The following is a 14,493-nucleotide window of genomic DNA, read 5'->3' as shown; positions in this document are numbered from 1 at the left end:
TTTGCCTGTTAGTTACATTGTTTGATATGTCAACATGTTTTCTTAACAGTAAAGGTGAAATTCAGAGTTGAAAAAGCACAAGCACTAGAATGTATTGCCTTTTTACACAAAAGTATGATTGAAGAGAAGGGTAACTGCTCAGCAGAGCTTATTTAATCTGCCTTGGTCTAAAGCCAAATAAATTCCACCCTTTGAAATAAGAAGTAATTCGTAAACTACCAGTAGTTGTTAATGATTGTTAGAACTGGAAAGAATCAATCAAAACCACATGCTAGTGAGTAATAATCTTCTAGAAACATCCTGAATATAGAGATTATACTCTTTATTTAACAGATAAGAGGGAAAAGGTTAATTTACATCTCAGTACTAATTTGAGTAACAAGAACCATTAACTTATGAAGCTAATGAGCTGAAACATTCACCAGCTCAGCCCAATGACCCTGTACTTCAGGACAAGCAGAAGGATCTGTGTGGTGGAATGCTGCTGATCGTTTCCTGAGGATTGGCCAGGCTCTGGATGCCTGGCACATCCCACCTCAATGGCATTCAGTCTGGCTCAGGGTAAGTGCTTGTATGGAAAAAGAAAACCGTGAGGAACAGTGCTCTTCCCACATAGTAGTTCTCAAAAATGTTGGTAGCCTTTTTTTGCATCCCCAAATGGATTGCACAGAATTGGCTCTAAAGCTGCCAAATAAATGTTACAGGGAGGAGAAAAAGAATAAGCACCTTTAATAGCATTACAGCTGTGCTTTCTGTCTGCTTATTTCATCTCTTGCATACTTCTGATGTTTAGGCCACATTGAGACCTCCATCTTAAAAACTGGAAGAATGTTGTATGCATAAGATGAAGGTAGAAGCAGTATAGTCACCAGGTGGCTGTCACCCAGACAGACAGTCACAGGCCAATTTTGAAGCTGAGTGCTGCTGAAACTTCATATCAGGAATGCTGTGCTCCAAAGAGAGCAGCAGCAGAGCAGACTGGCTTCAGCCTGCCCGTAGCAGGACACAGCTGGTTTGTCCATACCTCTGTTGCCTCCTGGTCTTCCCAGTTCAAGGGCATGAGTAAGAGGCAGCTGTGCCACAAAGTTACAGGTGTAACCTTTGAACGCCTATTTCAGAGTTCACGTAGAAAGTCAGCTGCATCTTCCAGCCAGAACTTGAACTGCTTAACCTTCAGCTTTCAGAGGCTTTTAGATCAGAGCTGCAAATGGATGGAGAAGATTATTCCCAAAAGGTCTGGCAGTCTGTTACACATTACCTCAAAGCAGAGTGGCCAGAAGGATGTCAGGGCACTCTCTCTGGAGCAGAAAGGGATCTCCCGGGAACCAGTCAGTCCACTGGGTCATGCCTGCAAAGGCCATGCCATGGCCCAAGAGAGATGTCATTTATATAAATCCCTTCCTCACAGGTGTCACAAAGCTGTCCACTGAATACACTAAGATCTCGGTGCTTGAAATGCTTTAGAATTGGGCTGCATGAGAATAAAATTATTCTTAACTGCTTCACTCTTCCTCCTAAAGAATTATATACTTTTTTAACCCAATAATAATAAAATGTCAAGAAGAGAAAAATGAGGAATGATGCTACAGGTAATCATGAGGTAAGAAATCTTAACAAAGCTAATTAGTTTTGGGTTTATGAAAAGAAAAAAAAAGAATTAAAAAAAATTTTGTAAGTTCCATAAGTGATCCTATAGAGATGGACTATGCCACATTCTACTAAAAATATCCAGAACTCTGAGTGCAAGCTTACACATGCAAGCAGCCATTTAAAGAGGTAAATTTTACTAAGAAAATAATCTGTTTATTCTCATTGTTGTGACCCTTTTTGGTTTTTTAACTCATATTAGTGCAGCAGATTGAACACACCTTTGCAAGGGAAAAGTTTCTCTCCATAGCATTTCATGAATCCTCAGTAGAATTGGCTATAGGACAGTATGTTGTAGTGGCACTGCCAATCTGTCAAGCATTTGTGTGACACAAGGCAGCACACAGGAGCAGGGCTCCTGGCACAGCCACTGGTGTTCTGCCTGCTGCCCTGAACAGTGGGAAGAGGGGCGTTTGGAGCTCCCTGAACAGTGGGAAGACAGGCATTTGGAGCTGGTGTCATGAGCAAGTCAGAGCAGAAACTGTTTAGCAAAAAGCCAAAGGCAGAGGCAAGACAAGCTTATCATTTTTATAATTGTCTTTTAGAGATAAACCTCATTTGAAGCCACTGCAAAAAAAAAAAAAAAAAAAAGAAAAGAAAAAGACAAAACGATTTCTAAAAGCCTGTCCTGCCATGAGGAAGTTCATCTTTGATGAAACCTGGAGGAACAGATGTTACTGCATTCCCAAGCAAGTAAAATCTGAAAGGAAATGAACACTATTATCCAGGAAATGGAAGTGATGGGAAGCAGCTGCAACCTGGAGCCTGCTGGCTCTCCCTGGCAAATTCTGTGACTGTTGTTCATCCCTGCAAAGAGGAGCTTTGGTCTCCCTTTAATTCCCTCACTGTCAAGGATATCCCCGTGGAGGCTGGCTGCCCCAGCCCCACCAGCATACTTGAAGATTAGTTTAGGGAAAGTGTGGATGTTGTCCTAATCCTGTGTTGAAGCCATGATGGATTGCGAGTCCTGTGTTACACAACAGGATCCCTTCTCTGACTCAGTGGAAAGGATTTCCTGGATGCCCAGGGCGGCGTGGATCAGACACAGGGAGGATATGCAAGGGAGCGGGCGCACAGCTCAGTCAGTCAGTCAGTCAGTCAGTCACAGCACAGACATGACCTATCCAAGCATTTGAAATAAGAGTTGCTGGCACATTTCCACACTTCTGGGCAGCTTTCCCGTGTGCAGGACCGACACACTCACTGTGAACCCACACAGATATTCATATATTCATCTCTAGACCTTAGAGATTAAAGTAGACACATGCAAGGCTTCCCCTCCGTGCTCTCAGGTGGGCCCAGTCGAGGCCTGTGTACCTGTGCTGTGTGCCCAGCTCACAAAAACATCCTCCCCAGCTGCTGCTGGAAAGGACTGCCATGATCATTGTCACCTCGCAGCCTGGCTGGCAGCCATCAGCACTTCCAAGGAGTTGAAGATAAATGAAGCAAGGGCTTTCAGCAACGTGATAGTGCCACAACTGCACAAAGCAAGCTTCTCCTGCCCTGACAAAGGTGTGGGATAAAAGAAGCCATAATACTATAGCCACAGAATTATATAAATACTTACACAAATGCAATGTCTTTATCTGGAAAGCATTTGCAATAATATGGGTAGTGTGTTTAACCACTTGCATTTTTTGATATACTAAATCATCCCAAGAGCTCTGTAGCTAGTGGAAGAGATCCTTTTCATTCGTCTGAAGGTGAATCCCACCCCTACCCCTCCACATTTATTTCAATACTCAAGCTCTGCTAGAGGACTGAGAGGGCTACCAGCAGTCAAGTGCTATATCAGCTTATTTGGGACATGCAGATGACAGCAGCCATGGCACTGAAGAGACTGCATGACAGTAACAAAGAAAGCATGAGTTATCTTCAGAGAGCTGGCCAGTGTTCTCCAGCTGGCTCCAGGCCCCAGCTCAGAAGGTCACACAGCTGACATATCATCCTGTGAGTCACCCCCTGATACTGCCTGAGTCCAGCATAACTCATGTGGCTTGGCAGCACTGAGGGAAGTTCTTCCTCCTTGCCTGCTGCCCAGAGTCAATGTTGCTCTACAGAACACACAACACTGTAAAGCCACCAAGAGACAGATGGCAACTTGACCACCTTGTTAGTCATCATCACCTCCTTGAGTGGCAGCAGACAAGATTCATACCACAAATGCCACTTACAGGCTGTCTAGAGGAGGTATCAGCACAGCCAGAATACACCTACCTACATCAAACCCAAAAGTTTGCAGCCCAGGTCAACTAATTGACGCACATTCTTCGCAGTCTCTGCTTAAATGACAGAATGTGTTCAGATCTTAGCCAGGCTGAAACAACAGACATCTTCACAAAACACTGAGATAGATACCTGCTCTCCACACCTCTGTGGACTAAGGCCCATCAGATAATACAGGTTTCATTCAGGGTCTGCACGGCTACACCCTCTGAGTTTACTCCCTAACAAGAGACTTGACTGGCACCCTGACAGCACTAGAATATGGCTGTCACCCCATTAAATAGATGCTCAGTCAAAGCCACCCTGTCAAACCACACCCATGTCAAGTAAATGTGAAAATTACAGTTCCCAGACTAAAGTCAGGCCTGAGTTCCCTGAATTTTGGATAAACTTAAAAAGTAAAAAAAAAAAACCACATATGCCAGAGGGAAGGCATTGTATTTCAGGAAAAGGACATGGAACCTATAAATGAAAGCATAAAAGTGTGGTGAAACAGGATATTCCTGGCTTGCCAGGTGTGATTCCATCCCTTCCAGGTGAGCACTGCCAGTCATCCTGGAGGAGCAAATGCCATGTCTGGAAGAAAAACTGCCTTCCTGGAGTGTGCAACAGCACCCAGCATGTAATTTGTCAATGTAATGACAATGAAAGGATTATATTAATAGGCAGGTAGCTATAATGAGAAAACAATGACACAGACGGTGCACCATACATCTTTCCAGATGCAAGAAGGGATGGTCATGGTGGTTGAGCTGTGTGTTGACTGTACAGACAAGTGTTAGAGATGGGTGCTCAAACATACAGTCTTTCATGAAGAGCAGAACAATAGCCTAATGGGTTTTTTCTGTCAAGGTGAGGTGTTTTTTCCATAGCATTAGGTTCTGGTGACCACCTCCTTGAGAGAAGCTGGGATTTTCCTTCTGCAGTGAAAGAAAATATATCATACAAGTCAACATTTAGCTGTAGTGCTGGACAAAGTCCTGCAAACTGCCGAGGCTGCTCCAGACCACCAACAGCAGAGCCTCAGATAAACCTATGAGTCAAATACAAGTCATACTGTACACCTGAAACAACACATCTGTGTGACTGTCCACTTCAAAAAGCTACATTGTGCATTTAGGGATAGACACCAGGTAGGGAAAAGTGGTTAGGGAATGTACAGGTCAGAAAAAAGATGGTCAAGAATACTTCTCTAGATGCTGCAGTACTTTCAAGACGCAAAGACAAGAGTTTTAACCAAGAAGGGTTTTAAACAGAAGAGCTTGTACCTGTTTCCTGAACTGCATGCTAAAGTTACTCATTAGCAGTTTGAATTCAGGCACAGGGATGTTTGTTTGGGGCAGGAATGTATGTCTGTTTTTAATTTCCTCAGAAGCAGGTAGCTTACACCTGAGGGACATCAATTATTAACTCCAGCCTGAGATGAAAGTGTACAGATTTAACTTTCCTGAGAGATAGGTACCCACGTCCCTGTGTTTCTAGATCTGACAGGTTCTGGTGTGGCTTGCTCCAACACAGGAGTTAAAACACCAACTTACAGTGAAGTGATCCCTCTGGGAGAAAGGACCCTGCACTAAGTGCTGATGGGGATACGGGAGGGATTGATTTAATTTAAATTCACATTTTTACAGTGCTAATAGAGAAAATGTTGCGAAAAAAATATTTATTGTTCTTATTATCCCCAGACCTTAGGTTTTGCTAAAATCTGTCAAGAGTTTTTGTCAAGAGTTTTTGACAAGGTGCAATGTTCCTGCACCTGTGCTCAGTAGATGATGTTTCAGACCTCTACAGAGCCACTAACGTGCGTATGTAATTAATGGGGGGAAACAACCTTGCACTTTTGAAGGCTGCTCTTGAAATGTGACTTCAGACTCCTTCATCAGACCTAATTTGAGCTCTTGGGTATCAGATGTTTCTGCACAAACATTTTTTTCCATGCACAGCAGTATATATATATATATTTTTTTTTTTTTTTAATCCATTTTTATGGTTGATCCTTTAGTGAGGAGACCTAAAGTTTTCTTTCATTAACACCAGCTTATCATCATTTACACCTAAAAATCACCCCAGCTTTACAGCTGTGTGACAGTAACGTCACCCATACCTGGTAACAGCAGCAGACAATACGTGAGTGCTCTCACAAGCAGGTTTTGTGTCTTACATGAACACTTGCCCGGAAGGGATATTCTAGAGTAGAACCTGCTCCCCCAGAAGTCATAACCAGGCTCAACAATTGGCACTAAACAGCTCCTCAGAGGGATCCATTTACCTCCAAAGCAGGGGCCTAACCAAACTGAATTCCCAAAGCGTTGGAGGTCGCTGCCCTATGCTGGGGTCTTCAAAGCTGGGCTCAACACCAAGTGGGACCAGGTGAAGCTCTCCTGTTGGACGACAGTCCGTGCACATGCGTGGCAAGCTGGTGGGGATTTCCCAGTTTTGGCCTTTGTTTTCTAAAACGAGGAAGGGAAGTTCCCCACATCTGCTCGCTTGCAAATTCCATTTCTGTCTGACTGTACACTGTACAGCCTGCGATGGCTGCACCAGAGGCAGCACAAGCAGAGCCAGGGGCTGGAGCATTGCCATGGTGCTCTGCTTTGGGAGGCTGCCCCCCGCACAAAGAAGACCTTGTACTCTCCCACCAGGGCTGTGCTTTATCCCGCCCCGCTCCAGCAGGCCCTCTGCGAGTGCTGTCTCGCAGCCGAGATGCCAAAACCCAGGGGAGTCACATGGCTGCGTGGCAGACATGAGCAGATCTATTTAAATTGATTATGCTTCAAACAAAACTGGTGCCGTCAATGTCTACTCACATTCTGGTTTCAGGACCATTTCACAACCACTAAGCCTTTTAATTAAAAAATGTACGACCTTCATTGCTGAGCCACCAGTCTTTGCAAAGCATCTTTGCTGTCTCCCTAACAGCACGTGAACTCAGAAAGGGAGCTGAGGCACAAGAAGAGAACCTATTGGCCCGATTCCCTCTCTCAGAACCCCTGAGCTGTGTGGGCACATCTGCAGATAGGTGAGGCTCTTACTGACCACAGAACTATCTGCCCCAGCAGTCAGAGAGGACAGCTTAGACTGGTGCCGGGGGTGACAACCAGGAGCATTTCCTAAACCAGGGGAAAGAGCTCTCTCCATCCAGCTGAAAGTCCCTGGTAGTCAGAACGTGTTTATAGCTTCCAGCTGAGAAGTCAGCTGAAGTACCAGCCTGCAACAGAGACTCTGCACTGGCTCTTAAAAAGGAGGCTGCTGTTCAGGCAAACTTGTTGCTGTTTCTTTGGTGTCGACTGCACACACACTGCTCCTCAGAAGGAAGCTGGTGGCCTCCTTCACACTGAAGTTTGCAGTTATTTATGGAGTGTTGTTTTTCTGGCCATCCCTGCAAGCTCCGGTCTGACACATCACTGCCGCGTTGCTTTCTGGATTTCTCTCCCAAGGAGAGGCTTGCCGGAGATCTGCGCTTTCGGGCAGTTCCCTTATAAGGCAAAGCTTTGGGCTCAGCTCAGTTTAGCTATTCCCTTAGTCTTTAGTCTTCAGTTCCAAAAAATAGTCCTGCACTCTGATAAGCCATTGTACCAGTGACAAGCCAGAAAGAAGAAAACATAACTGCTCTTTTTGCCATTGCTAAATGCCAGCTGACTTCACCATTTGAAAAAACCACCCCAGCCCCCCAAAAACAATCAGCTCAGAGAATGTGTAATGTTTGTACGATGAGCTTTGCCCACCAACAATAGCCTGCAAACTCTTCAGCACTTGTCTCTTCATCACATGTTCATACACTGCTTAACTGTGCAGAGCTCTGCCACTCATCTCTGATCCCTGGGCAGCACAGTCATGTAAGCACTACAGAAAACAGGGAAAACCCAAACAATGACTTGAGTTACAAGGAGTCTGGGCTGGGCCCTGACTCATCCCTCCCAAGAGCCCTCTTGGAAAAGGGCACCAGAGAATCAGTAATAACAAACATGCCAGCCCATCTAACTCCCTTTTGCGCTCTTAGCCAGAAAAAAAATGCTATTGTCTCGAATCCAGGGAGTGTAAAACAATTTGGAGATGACAAGCAGTTCAGTTACTGCAGTAACAATCCTGAGAAGCAAAAGGAAGAGACAAAAAGAACTCAGACTGTGGTATATATATTTATACTACACTCAAGTTGGAAACCAGGTTTAAGCCTGACCATGTTTGTGGTTCTAACTGAACTCAGATCAGATCTTGAGTCCTAAATTTTCAAAGGCGCTGCAGAGACGCAAGTCTGAACTTAATTCTGCACAATTGTGGTGCCCTGGATAAAGTTATTCTGTGACAACCATCCTAACACATAAAATCTTAGCAATTAACACCTCACTGCTGTGTAAAGTGAATTACAGATTTGCCTTAAAGTGTGCTTTTTATAAAGAAAACCTTTTGCAGATCCAGATTCAGGCACAGATTCAATGAACTATTGAAACAAGGTGACAGGCAAGATGCTATCCTTGGCTGCCCTGTCTGCTGCAGATTATCAAGCCAGTGGCCAAGAGTATCTTTAGCTGTCGGCCTCCTCTTCCCAAGCAACAGCAATTACTTTGGTATAGTTAAAAGCAGAATCTATTGTTTCTTTATAAAGGATTAGCAGGGTCCCCATTGATTTTCCTATATGCCTGCCAATGCCCTACTTGTAGGTGGATAACTGGATGTATAAATGAAAAAGCCATTGAAAGGCATCATTGTGTGCTCCTCAGCTTGGAGATGACTCACTTTCAAAACTGAAATGCCAGTAGTTACGTGGTGGTTTCTCAAACCCCAAGAGCATTCTGTTGGAATAGTGTCACTGGAAAAAGTCACGTCAGCTGAAGGGAGAAGCTGAAATTTGTCACCTTGCAACTGCTCCCCAGTTTACTTGCTACCTGCCTGGTGGAACATTGCCTTACCAAGTGTTGTTTCCTTTTTGAAGGATGAGCATTTTGCAAAAACAGCACGTAACAGTCTCTCCCTCCGGGACCCCATGATCCTTTCTTCTCCCCCACTGGGGAGAGAGGGGCTGCCACCCTGCACTCCAGCAGCAGCACGTGAGCCCTGCTGAATGGGTGCTGAGGCACGTGTAGATTCAATGGGGATTTGCTGCTCCACCCCAAATGAATCTCATCCTAATCCAAGGTATTTGTACACCAGTGTGTGGTTCGCTGTAGATAACCAGGGCTACTGTGTCACAGGAGGCTTGTCTGTCAGGCAGGGCACGTAGTGTCTACCACCGCTTTCATGGCTTATCTTACAAATCTATTGCAGCAATCAGAACCAAGGCGAGGAGATCAAAAAAGGTAGCAGAGAACAACAGAAATGTTTTAGACCAGTAGGTTTGCAGTGCAAGAGGAAGAGTTGTGGTGCACTTTGTTTTGTTTACTTCCTTGAGTAGTACCACCATGCATACCGAAGCTATGGCTTAATCCAAAATAACATCTTTTTTTATGTGTGAGAGGAGGAGGAGAGCTGAGAAAGGAACATGCTGTAAAAACAATGCAAACTGGATATGCAGAAACAAGGGATATTTTTGTTTCTTCTACAAAGTCATTAAGCAAAACAAAATGAAACCTGTTGTAACTAAATTCAACTTGTTCTGAGCCAAGCTGCCTGTTTCCTCCTGCGCCTGCCATATCCAAGCTACTTCTCCATTTAGCAGCACAAGGCACAACAGCCCTTTCATGTAACAGCAAAATCAGCCCAGGCTTTTCACTGCATTTCACAAAGTCTGAGGAGTGGCACATTATCAGGCGTGGTCACCAACAGAGGTATTTCATCATGAACAGCAAAGAATTCAACGGAAAAACCCCCTCGACCATAGAAAACACACCAGCCCCAGCATTTTCCTCATGCCACTGACATTAATTAATCATGCAAAGACATCGCTGCTCCAATATCCCAACTAGACAAGGCCCTTCCTCATTGCCCTTCCCCCAAACTGCTTTTGCTCCAAGAGTGCTGCGGGGCAAAGATCTGTCTCCCAAGGCTTTGAAGTGCACTGCTGGAATCATGTGAAAGCATCGTAAAATATACACAAGCAAGTATCTGTGTAGATTATTATTACTAAGGCTGTTGCTGCATTTGTTGGTTATTTTACCATGCAGCAGCTATCTCGCTCTGATGTATAATAAGCTCATTATAGGTTTATACAGATGCAAAGGTAATCTAGCAAATGCGAATGATTAATAATTTCCCCAACTAGTATAATCCGCGAGCAGTAAGACAAGAAAGTGCGTCATTTTCCGGGCCGGGTCTCGGAGAGCAATTGGAGCTGATGGGAAAAGCTATCCAGAGGCACAACCTACAGGTACAAGCTGATACTGCGCCTCGGCCTGAAGGCACCAGCGCGGCTCACGCCTATGGAAAAGCAGTTTGTCCTGCAGCGTAAAGTCCTCCTGACAGGATAAAAACGGTTATGGATGTGAAAGGGATACCAGCTCCACAGCTCCCCATGCACAGCCTCCAAGCGTTCCCCTTCCAGAGCAAGGGCCTGCGCTTACCCCTTCCGGGCAAGGGGCTGGAAGAGGATTTCCAAACCAGACAGGAATCCAAGTACTGGGTACTGAGTAACACGGTGAATGAAGGCTGGATCATCATATGATCCAACGGTTTTACCTCGAAGTTCTTCTGTCCTTGGAGCGAATTAGTCACTGTAATTTGTAATATCACCTCCCTGCCAACAAGTCAGGATGATTTGGGAGTCCATGAAAGTATTATTTATACCAGATACAGAAAGAGAAATAGCAAAAGGAAAGGTGGGTTGCCTCCAGGGAAAGCTCTTCAGGGAGCTTCCTGAGTAGCTGTGAATGCAGCCTGCTCACCCTGCTGGCTACCTCTTCTGCCTCCACCCCCTTTCCTGCAGCGATTTCACAGGGAAATAGTCCAAACTCAATATTTCTGCATCTCCAGGACATTACTTTTATCACCAGGCAATTTTTTTTCCCAGTCTCACCAACATACCTGAGGCCAGTGAGCTCAGGCATAATCCCAGCAGGCTGCTCCAGCCAGGGAATGGGATCTAGAGGGCACTCATCACAGGCAGGGCTATGCTGGTACCAGGTTGTCAGGGTTATCTAAATCATGGATGGGGGAAAAAGAGGAGAGTCCTGGCTGCTAATGCTCAGTCAGCTCTGCCCCCTTGGGGGTCATACATCAGAAGGGAGAGATTTTGTCATTCTCCCCTCCCCAGGCAGCTCTGTCTCCATCGGGCTTGTGACTCCCAAATGTATAAACGTTGAAATTTGTGTCTTGAAAAATGCAGGTGTTCAGCCACTCCAGAACTAATGAACAAGGTTTGTCTCTGGGCTGACACCTCTAAAAAAGGCTTGGCTCTCGGCTGCACAGCAATTTTTCTAAATTGGCTCCACTTGAGAGGATTCAGATGGGGTGGCCAACCACCACCTACCACTCTTCAAAATATCAGTCTTAATACGTGCCCCGTGAAGGCCACATACAATTTAAAGACCTTTACTGCTCCCAGGTAATTCAGTCACGCTGTTAACTGCCGCAGGTCTGCATGCAGAAGTTGGCTGGAATAACTATTTCCGAATCACTGCAGACATTTTGTTCAGGGATAAAGGGAGCATTATTTTTTGATTTTTTTTTTTCTTCTTTTTTTAATTCTTTTTTTTTTTTCTAGGTGGAAAGTCATATGGAGGCAATCATCACATGGGCATCTGGGAGAGATTCCAGAGCAAAATCAAAGAACAGTTTTTTTTTTCCTCTGTGTTGCTATTCCAGTAATTTTCTTCCTGTGGAAAAATCCCAACAACGGTCACAGTGTTGTTTACCTCTCTCAGGGCATGGAGAGGTGTCTTATACAACCTACTTTAGGTGTTAGCTGTTTCAGCTACATGATGAAGTCATTTTGGTAGGCACACAAGTCTGGTAGAGGTTTCCAAAAGCACTGGAATCTGCTATGGGAGCACTCCTGGCCAGGCAACCTCCCTAACTTCTGCAGGTCCCTCCTTAGCAGTTCACGCATCACTGCTCGTGTTTTAAAAAGTGAAAACCAAGAGAGATAACACGGCAAAAAAGTTAATTTAGATTATAAAAAGACAGGAATGCTGTTTCTTCATAAAAAGTGTAGCCATGTATTTTCTTTGCACTCTCCCTGCAAGCCAGCAGGGTGTGCCTGTGGACCAGCTTTCCTACACACAACTCATTTCTTTCCTTAAATGATGCAAACTCTCCCCTTTATGCATCATAGCTTTCTTTAAAAAAAAAAAAAAAAAAAAAAGAAAAAGAGGCCGTGGCCCAATTAAACTAACAAGAACAGATCATCCTTGCTGATGCTACACCACCTTTCTGTAGTTTCTCACTAAAATACAGCAAAACTTCAGCAATACATAAAACAAACAGCAGGCTGAGAATCAGAATCACCTCTGGTTTTCTAATAAACATAAAACACTCTCAAACTCCTCTTTACACTGCCTGCTCTTAGGCGGATCAGCTTGGCAGCCTTCCCACCAGCACCTCTGAAACCAGGTTTCCTGGGAAGGCACACAAGGGCACGGCAGCTCCTTCTTCCCTCCAGCACCGTGGAATGCAGCGAGTTCTCCAGCTCCCAGGGCTGGGAAGGGACCGTGTCCCCGGGAAATGCCACACCAGTAGCACAGCCAAAGCTGCCTCCAAGAGCTGGATGCAAACCCTGAGTTGTGCTGCACCGAAAGCTCCAGCTACACAGAATAATACTGTTATAGCACCAGGTGGTTCAGTTCACTGCTGAGTGAGACACACTAGGAACTGAGCTGTGCAAAACCACATGAGAAACAGCAGTTTAAAAAAGCCTAAAAGGAACGCCTGATTTTTCCCTGCTGCTGCTACACATTGCAATATCGTGCACATCACTCTGTGAACTCACCTCCACTGACCCAAAAGAGCTACAGCTGGCACTTGATCTATTTTTGACACTAATGCAAAAAAGCCGTCCTGGATCACTAGCGAGTACCATCTGCTCTTTGCAACTGAAATGCCATCAATTCACACACCAGGGCCAGGAGCTTCAAAAATAGCTAGTCTGAAGTGAGCTGCCTTGATCTCTCTTTAGGCACCTGACTGACTTTCAGGGAGAGCTGGGCCTGCTGCAGCTCCCATTAACCTGAATTTGGAACCCCTTACCGTTTCAGCCTCAGCAGTGTCCTCTGGGTTTCTCCAGCCTGAGACAAGCAAAAAGGGACTGGTTAGTACTAAATGCTGGTTTAGCAGTCTCTCAGATGAGTGAAATTCTCCAAAGCATCCAAAGTCTGAAGTGGCCAGATTGCTACTTACTTTCCATTTCTTAAGCCAGAACTGCCTTTTAACTCAGTAACCTTTTTTTTTTTTTTTAATGAAGTTAGAATGATAATTTTCACCTTACAGAAATAATAAAATACAAACTCTAATTTTTAGTGTTTACTAGGTGGAAAAAGCTTGCATAAGTGATGGGATTGCTATGCTGAAGTTGTAGCTACAATCCATTGCACCCTATTTAACATAAAAGACTTCCAGGAATGTCCTTGCTCCTACCACACTGACATACTATACTCATTTTCTTCTGAGGGGGACCAGAGAAACACAGTTTCATACCTACTGTGTAGGTCCAGGAAGACATTTCCATACCAGTGGAGATCCAGCATTTGCACAATGCAACATAAAAATCCTGAAAGCTCTAAAAGATGTTTTCACTGTATTAGTGACGATCATTTTGATGTGAAACCTGCTTTAATGAATACCTGACAACTAAACCTCTTAAAGGAATGATTTCACTTGACATGAATGCATTCAACTACTGTTTGTTGAATGATATTCTTCTTAAACAGCCAGCCAAAGAATATAGTGACACTGTAAATCAGGGGTTCACAACCTTAGCAGCACTCAGGGCCACGTTTGAAACCTGCCAGTGCTCTCAGGATGATGCTGGATTTCAGGATAAGATCAGGGGGATTTGCATAAGCAGAGAGAGGCCTTCAGGAAGTCAGTGTTTGCTCTGTAGCCAGGGAGCAGTCCTCACAACAAACATTATCAAATACTGCACACAGAATATCTCTTTTTCAGCCAGTGTATTTACTTTTTCCTCATAAAATGTGGGCCAATGTAATGCCAGCCTCTGTTGGTCAGGCACTTACTGCTTTCATATCATTGTACTTGGTTCATATTCAGAGCAGCTTCTGTTGCCACTGAAATAATTCCAAGTTTAGGGATGGGGCTTTTTGAAAGCTCATTTTCTGCAGACTCAAAAAAAAATCAAACACCTAAAGAGATACATCCTGTACACATAAGCGCCCCAGAAAAGTACTTCCCAACCTGCCTAAATGAGTCAGAGTGCTGAGAATACCAACCAGGAGCACCAATAAACCCCGCAGAGGAAGGGTGTAAGAGATTAGTGCTTTTTGGAAAAATAAAAAGGCACGAGCAGATCTCGTTTCCAAAGGGCAGCCGTGCCTCTTCTTACCAGCAGGTGTCACATAGAAATAAGCTGTCATTTCAGCTGACACTGCATCCCCTGCCTGGGGCAACAAGCCTGGCCCCAAATCAAGGTGCCTAGGGAACATAGTCCTGACCAGGAGACAAACGGAGTTGTCCTCCACCCGGACAAGGACCAGAATCACCCACAGATACCTTACATCCCACATTGAGGACCTGGCT

At 44.7% G+C, this 14,493-nt stretch overlaps 2 long non-coding RNA genes across 3 annotated transcripts; one reads left to right on the top strand and one right to left on the bottom strand.

Moving 5' to 3' along the window:
* Window positions 1-307: 307 nt before the first annotated feature.
* Window positions 308-10,915, bottom strand: LOC138113318 (uncharacterized). 2 transcript variants are annotated; one of them, XR_011152107.1, is made up of 2 exons: window positions 10,828-10,915; window positions 308-1,201 (listed from the first exon to the last, which is right to left on the bottom strand). It is a non-coding gene; the product is annotated as an uncharacterized lncRNA (long non-coding RNA). The 2 variants fall into 2 exon arrangements; XR_011152106.1 differs by having other exon boundaries at window positions 308-1,348; window positions 10,828-10,903.
* Window positions 10,916-11,261: 346 nt separating this feature from the next.
* LOC138113317 (uncharacterized) lies at window positions 11,262-12,112 on the top strand. The gene is made up of 2 exons (XR_011152105.1): window positions 11,262-11,347; window positions 11,507-12,112. It is a non-coding gene; the product is annotated as an uncharacterized lncRNA (long non-coding RNA).
* The last annotated feature ends 2,381 nt before the right edge of the window (window positions 12,113-14,493 follow it).

This window comes from Aphelocoma coerulescens, chromosome 7 (assembly GCF_041296385.1).
Source record: "Aphelocoma coerulescens isolate FSJ_1873_10779 chromosome 7, UR_Acoe_1.0, whole genome shotgun sequence".
NCBI lineage: Eukaryota > Metazoa > Chordata > Aves > Passeriformes > Corvidae > Aphelocoma > Aphelocoma coerulescens.
This window is presented reverse-complemented; position numbering and strand designations above follow the sequence as displayed.